The 7,795-nt window shown below is 40.0% G+C and overlaps 1 long non-coding RNA gene across 2 annotated transcripts; it reads left to right on the top strand.

Annotated features, from left to right (window-relative positions):
- The first annotated feature begins 339 nt into the window (after window positions 1-339).
- On the top strand, window positions 340-7,568 carry LOC140253147 (uncharacterized). 2 transcript variants are annotated; one of them, XR_011903786.1, is made up of 8 exons: window positions 340-835; window positions 1,553-1,681; window positions 2,336-2,375; window positions 2,654-2,783; window positions 4,786-4,890; window positions 5,527-5,561; window positions 5,937-6,120; window positions 6,757-7,568. It is a non-coding gene; the product is annotated as an uncharacterized lncRNA (long non-coding RNA). The 2 variants fall into 2 exon arrangements; XR_011903787.1 differs by lacking the exon at window positions 5,527-5,561.
- The last annotated feature ends 227 nt before the right edge of the window (window positions 7,569-7,795 follow it).

The raw sequence follows: 7,795 nt of genomic DNA, 5'->3' as shown, positions 1-7,795 counted from the left end.
GGGCGGGAAATATCATGAATATTGAATGAGTATTGAATGAATATTCAATGAGTGGGTGGGAAACGCCATGAATATTGAATGAGTACTGGATGAATATTTAATGAGTGGGCGGGAAAAGTCATGAATATTGAATGAGTGCTCAATGAATGATTAATGAGTGGGCGGGAAAGGTCATGAATATTGAATGAGTATTGAATGTATACTCAATGAGTGGGTGGGAAACGCCATGAATATTGAATGAGAACAGGATGAATATTTAATGAGTGGGTGGGAAAAGTCATGAATATTGAATGAGTACTGAATGAATATTTAATGAGCGGGCGGGAAAAGTCATGAATATTGAATGAGTACTGAATGAATATTCAATGAGTGGGTGGGAAACGCCATGAATATTGAATGAGAACAGGATGAATATTTAATGAGTGGGTGGGAAAAGTCATGAATATTGAATGAGTACTGAATGAATGTTTAATGACTGGGCGGAAAAGTCATGAATATTGAATGAGTGAGAAAACATGCTGCGTTCAATGAGTTACATATGTTATATATGGGGGGCAGAAAGCGACAATCCAGCTACAGCGTGGATGCTGACTGTCCTCAAGCCATCTATTTTGTGTAGTTTGATAGTATAACTAACAGTTCACCTTGGGAGGATTAGCTAAGAAAAGTCTGTAGTAATGCATTTAATGGAATTACACTTTGTTTTTTGGCATGCATACCATAGTCTTTAGTTTATTCCATCTGCAGCCTGCTTTCTTCTTTACTTCTTCTTGCAGTAGTCTAGCCCAGAAGAGCACAATTCTAGAGCATGCTTCAAGGCATAATCAATTAATGGGTTAGTGTGTTTTCACTTATTTTTCCGCAATGCATCTATCGGTGCTGTCATTTTTATCTAATTTTAATATCCAGGGATATGAACGGCAACACGTAGAGGGTGAATGTTGTGGAAAACGTGTGCAGACTAAGTACATACATCCCACTGTTCCAGTCTCATATTCAATGTAGGCATGCTTTACATATTACCTCTCTACCAGACTGTGCATCTGAAATGTCAGCAACATACCTGAAGCAAAGACAATCTACAGTGTTTTGGCCTGAGGGAAGTGTTAATGAAATCAAATTTTCTGCTAGGCTTTTCTGGAATGATAAGCCAGTAATATCATGGAAAAGTTTGTGTGTCGTTTATTTAGTTATTTATGTATGGATGATTAGAAGCTTGAAATGTTCTCTGTTAATTAGTTTCCAGGTTCTGAGGAATGTTAGAAACACCTGCACGTGAAACAATGTTATTGCCACTATTTAGCTTTCCCTAGGCAAAATCCATGGGCTAATGTGCTTTTAAAGCTCCGAGTGCTTTCTTTTTCAAGGGAAATGCCACAAGATTCTCTCCGCTTGTGGCATACCGTGATGTACACAAAATTCTTTATTCAAAACTGCTCTTCACCTAAAAATAATTGACTGAGAAACAACATGAAAGTCATTTTCAGAGGAGAGGAACAGTTGTCTGAGTTCCCTTCACCTCTTCCTATCGCATTTTGTATTTCACTTGCAGCCTGGAGAGTTCATAAACGACCCTTACAACAACTGCACCGTTTCTAGTTGTACACGTCTCAAGAACCAGCTTATCTCTTCCACATCTGAAATTACATGTTCTGCATTCAATGAGGAGACCTGCAAACCTGTAAGTAGAGATGGAAAACATACTCTCTAGGTCGTGCATAAATTGCTTCAGTTTAGTTCAATCACCTAATAGAACAACATCTCATTGACTCTGATGACTGTCTCCAAAGTTTCTCTGTCCCACCGGTGTGGATTTCTGCTTCACCTATTTGCAGACTTAGAGTGTATTAAATAAGATATCTGCCACGATCTTATGATTCTTCAAAAAACCAGTCAGAATTCAGATGACAGTACTCGCTGATTACTTCATGAGAGGTCGTGCCTAAAAAAGAACCACATTTTTTTTGAATGTCACAGACATACAAGCTGACCAGTCAGTGGGCAGTAGCACCACCTACCACACAAATAGAGAAAAGAAGTCTGTGAGATTTTTTTTTTTTTTTTTTTTTTTTTTTTTTTTTTTTTTGGAGTGATGGTTTGATGGTTACTGTAGGCTTCCTTCAAAACTTCATCTGTGTTTCCAGTCTCTGGTAAAAATTGATAGATTTCAAGTCTGTTATAGACCACAATGTTTGTTTATTCTGATAAGTGCTAGAGTTATAGCTAGTAATTTCTAGCCACTGAAAATCTGCTCTCCTCTATTATTGACCTAAAAGTGTCTTTAATACAGGAGAAGAAAATAATACTATTTTCCTGACTTTTTTTGTTCTTTTAGGGAACTGTTACATTCTTACCTAACGGATGTTGCAAAATCTGTAAGTATGTCGCCATACCTGAAATAACAGCACAGAAAATGAATTTGCTTCTTAAATCAGCCCATTCTATCCTGCAGAGGCTGATAGGTTTGTATTTAAATAGATGCACCTGTGCTTATGTTTGTTACTCTAAGCATTCAGCACCCAATCTGTCTGGGAGGGTTTAAACTGAAGCAGAAAGACGGTTCTTTCAGTGCTCCGGCAAAGCCAAGCGTACTGAACTTCAGGGACAAAATGGAGCTATTTCACTGAAGGTATTTTCTGATCTTTCCCTTCAGGTGTACCTCTGGATAGCCCCACGCCGTGCTCAGTCCGTGAGAGAAGAGACTTTATTGTCTATAAGCACTGCCGTTCTCCGGAGAGAGTTGTCCTGACTGAATGTGAAGGAATGTGTGGAACTTTCTCACTGTAAGTAAACTGACCGGATGGTGAGATTTGAATTCTGCCACTGACCAAAAGTTGATTATGCCTGCTGAATTTGAAGAAAAAGAATGCATCATAAAGTGTGACATAAAGTGACTCTGAGAAACTTTCAGTCAAGTTTGGCACCAGGTCTCATTTTAACAGTGTTAGAACAGTCTCAGTTCATCAGTTTTCACAAAGATAGTAGTCCTTTGGCGTTGAGAATATGTAATTCATTCACAGCGTTTGAACTTTGAGAGATGTACAATTAGTGCTATAGTAGGAAGTTGTCAGATTTCAACTTTCACAAAAAAGATGTCCGTATCTAGGCTTTCCCTATTGGAAACGTATCGACGCAGCCATTTTCAATATTCATTCATCTCATACCAAAGGAGATATCCAAAAGAGATTAACTGAACTGCATTCTGAAGTGCCTATTTATCTGTTCTCATTGCAAAGCTGAAGGGCATTAGCTGAGAGCTGGAAGGCTCTGTTGAAGAAAGCTGGTGTACAATTAGAGTAGCACACGGTTGCTGCGTGCAAACATTGTGCTTTGTGTTACATTTGCTGTACCATTTTGATGCCACTGCAGGGTTTTCTTTCTGTCCCACCTAGTAATAGGCAAACTCCTTCTAGTTACGGGAGTTAGAAGATCCAGTGTAAAGAGTATCCCTGCAGATTTTGGCTTTGCCACTTCAGGGCAATGTAAGGCTTAGAATGTAAAATGACTTCAGAGGCAGTAAAAAGCCTGCTGCCTACAACAGGGAGTTTGTATTTTATCAGGTGAAGAGGTTTACTTCTGAAAATAGCTGATGCTGATATTTCCCCACTGGACTTGTATGCTTTTAGTAAGCATTAAAATAAGTTTTTCCGGTAGGAATTTGTACATATGCACAACACGGTGTTCTTTACAGCACTCAGGAATACAGCAGCTCCTTTGGTTTTGCTGTGCTACCTATAAGTAGTTTCCCAAGAGCAGGCACAGTCAGAGAATTCTTACTTACGAGTGCTTTGCAGTTCCAGGTCAAACTGTACACGTCAAACCTCCTTTCCACACTCTGTCACCTCAGAACTTTGCAGTTCAGTTCACACTTGTGTCGAACTGGATGACAAAATCAAATCTGGAACAGTTAAAACCTTTTCTAGCAGAGAAATCTACAAGTAGACCCTTAAAGGGAGAGGAAGGCAAGAAGCATTAATTCTGCAAAGCTTCAAAGCGAATATTAGTGGCAGTGAGCAGGGAGCGGGTTGACTGTACCTCAGAGAAGGTGCCGTTGCTACATGAATAAAGAGCACTGCTGCCGGGAACCTCCGAGCACAGCTCCGAAACACTCGGCTACTCTAATGAGCTGAGGTTGCCCACGAGTATTCCCTGGGATGCACCCCAAGTCTTCTTTTACAATAGGTTACATGCTTCGCTGTAAGTAAGGTGAAGTATGCGCCATGTCTGGAAGTGCATGGGTTTTATTTCCAGCTGGTGTCATCTCCAAGGTAATTTAAATCTTGGACAGCTTCTTCCCGATAATCTGTGGCTGCTCTGGAAACTCAGTGCTGTTCATATGAATCTACCATTAATAGACGGAGAAATTCTCTGAAGATTTTCTTTTAAAGTGAACACAGTTCTTTTGTGAACTACTGCTGGACAATTATTTCAAGGGTGCTCTGCACTGCATTTCCCTACTTTTAGGGAACCGCTACCTCTTCATTTTTTCCACTCTAACTCATTTGCTTTTAATCTGACACTTTTCTCTGTCACTTCCCTTTTTCTCTGAGATAAGCATATTTTGTTAGAGATTACATCCAGTGGGGGAACAGAAGGAGAAGCGTGAGCTAGAATTATATGCTGATGAAAGAGCTTTACAGCAGGTCAAGCTTCAAGAAACTTACCCTGAACAAATCCCAACCTTGAAAGATGTTCGTTTTGAGAATTTTGTGGATGTTTTAGGCTACAAGTAATACTCCCGGACAGGATTATCTGGCTAACTTTATCTCCATTTGTCCTTTGCAGAATGTGATATAAAAACCTGCATTATCGACAAAACAGCACACGACTTAGGTTTCCAGCCAGAGGTAGCTATACCTGAGAATGGTTGTTGTCCTGTCTTCTCCTGTAGTAAGTACCACGTTTCCCTAAGATGCTCTTTTGAAATTTTTCACTGAGAGGGCATTGAGGCCCAGGCCCAGGCTGCCCAGAGAAGCTGTGGACGCCCCATCCCGGGAGGCACTCGCATCCAGGCTAGATGGGGCCCTGGGCAGCCCGATCCGGTGATCAGCAGCCCTGCCTACGGCAGGGAGTTGGAAACGGGTGATCTTTGAGGTCCCTTCCAACACAAGCCTCTCTACCATTTTATGACTCTGATTTTTAATTCCTTCAACTATGCAGTTTTTCTAAATGAGTCACAATCAGAAGAAGTAGATGGCTAACGATAAAGAAAAGCTCAGTTAATGTCAAATGTGGGTAAAACTATGTGAAGTAAATTAGTTTTGCATATGCAAAATACCAGGAAATAGAATTACCGCAAACTTTGTGCATAACATTTCAGCAGATGTTACGTGTGGGCTTCAGAATGACAGTTAGCAATGTGTACTAGCTATGCTTTTCTTTCCATCGTGCACACTACAGGGGCTTAGCAAATAAACTCAGTTCTACTCTCTGCCTTCTCTATAACACCAAGAATTCCAAGCTGAATACTATAACTAACTGGTTATATCATTCCTAGCACACCCTTTTCATTTTTTTTTCTTACAGTACCAAAAAGTGTTTCTGAAGGAGTTGAATTTAAGGTAGGTCTTCTTCCAGACACTTCTATCCACGGGTCGATGCAGCCTGAATCAGAATTTTATGAACTTGTTATTGTCAACAGCCACATAAGAAACAAGATTTAAGTGGTCCATAACTGTTCCCTGCCAGTAACCTTACGTGTCACCAGAAATATTAACAAATGGGTGATCCTGGAGACCAGTAGCTTCTTTAGTAAATGATATAAATAAAGATTGTTAGATTTTGGAGTGTAAAAGTCAGAATGGTGATGGATCACAAACTTAAAAGCTACACTGAGTATAACCATTAACTTTTGATAGTCTGGGGGACATATGTTTCTACACACCCACCAAATTCTTGCCAGCACGTTTTCTCTCTGGTTTCCTTCATCTTTTCAGACCGGGGCAGCGGTGCCAAAAAGCTCTCTTGAAGATTTTGTGTGCACAGATGAGCAGGAGGCTGTGATGCGAACCGACCGCATCCAGGGCGGTGGCTGTCAGTGATGAGTGCAACCACTGATCAAAGTGAAAGTGGTAACTTTCAGACAGGCCTTGACAGCCATTGAATTGAATTACCTTTGGGGTAGGTTTTGTGTAAGTCAGGCTGTTTGATTTCAGGAGCAGGTGTCATTCTTTGGCTTCAGATTTGCCTCTTTTGAGCAGGGTTCAACAGAACCTAAAAATACAAATAAAAAACAAACAAATAAAAAAATAAAAAAAACAGCTGTGGGGAATTGAACCTTTGTTAGTGAAAATGCAAGTTGTAAAACTTTTAGACTACTTTTCTCCTTCCCCTTTTCACCTTCTGGCTTGGAAATTTTGTAACATCTGTAAGTAATGAAGATACAGCTGTTTAGCACAGGCAGCGGAGTCACCAACAGTTTTATAATGTAACTTCTGTCGGTTGCCAGTCACGGTATCCATTATACAAAAAGAGATTTGATCCCTTTAAATGATTTTTAAAAATTACACCTGATTTTAAAGTTTACTTTCCCCTTTACTACCTGCTGTTGTCAAAGGTAACATAGCTGTAACATTCTGTCAGAAGGATGCTCTGCTCACTTAACATACGAAAAATGAATGTTAGGTTTTAATAATAAAGCAATAGAAAAACTGCTAGGGTTTGAATCTGAAGTTAGCCATTGCTATATAGATCCCCTTTTTTTGTATCACAAGGTTTGATCATAAATTGTCCTCCCTACTTTAAATATTTCTACAGATTCCTGAAGGCATCTTGAAGAACCGCGTATCCCAAATATCTCCACCTTGAAGCCAGTCTCTCTGATAACTGCAAGATAACTTTAGACTTCAGGTTATAAAGTGCAACAGGGAATGAGAAACAGTGGATCTGGCAGGTGACTACGCCTAAGCCGGGTAACAGACTAACGCCAGGAAACGAAGCGCTGGAAATCACTGCTGACGGCAACCAGAGTTTCTCACCGTGTCGTCGAACGTGTGAGAGATAGCACAGGTCGTCAAAGAGACAACGGGCTATCGCATCCAGGCTGGACGTCCGCGGTCTGCTCACCACTGTCCAGTAGCGCACCGCTGTGCCGCACAGCGCTCGTACGCCACTCCGGTGACTTTCCAGCGAAGAGCAAACTATATATTTCATGTGTTAATTATGTTGCCTACAGAATTTACAGATATTTATATCATGAAATAATATGGTATATAAATATATATATATGTATATAAAGAGACAGGTTTTAATTCTAACTGCAATGTATTTTGTTTTTGTATTGTACTAATAACTTCAACTACTGAGGTGTAATGAGCATGATGCCTCATCCACGTTGCCCCATCTCGCCTTCCTTGCAGTTGGATCCTTTACACTGAATTCTCATCCTTTTTCTGTGTTTTTTTGTTTGTTTTTGTTGGTTTGTCGTGATTCTGTTATTTTTTTAATGTACTTTGTGTGTGTGCGTTAATTTTGTATTGACTGAAGTAAAGGTTGTTTTTGTGTAAACATTTAAACTTTAAAAAGGAATAAAACAAAAGCTAATTTTGTTTCTCAAGTTCTCTCTGCTAAAATACGCACTAGCAAGAAATTTGTATTGTTAAATAAATCAATTAGTTGTTAAATGTGAACGCGTGTCTGTTGTCACCGGGAGGGGAGAAAGCCCTGCCGAAAACGTGTCTGAAATCGCAGTTGCAGAGAGCATCTGGAGTTTGCCAACCGTATCCCGGCTGTGTCAGGATGCAGTTTGGGTACTACCGAATCAGCACTAGTCCCGTTTTACAGTTTTGTTTTTCGT

Source organism: Excalfactoria chinensis, chromosome 5 (genome assembly GCF_039878825.1).
Source record: "Excalfactoria chinensis isolate bCotChi1 chromosome 5, bCotChi1.hap2, whole genome shotgun sequence".
NCBI lineage: Eukaryota > Metazoa > Chordata > Aves > Galliformes > Phasianidae > Excalfactoria > Excalfactoria chinensis.
The sequence above is the reverse complement of the archived record's forward strand: the minus strand, read 5'-3'. Positions and strand labels throughout refer to the sequence as shown.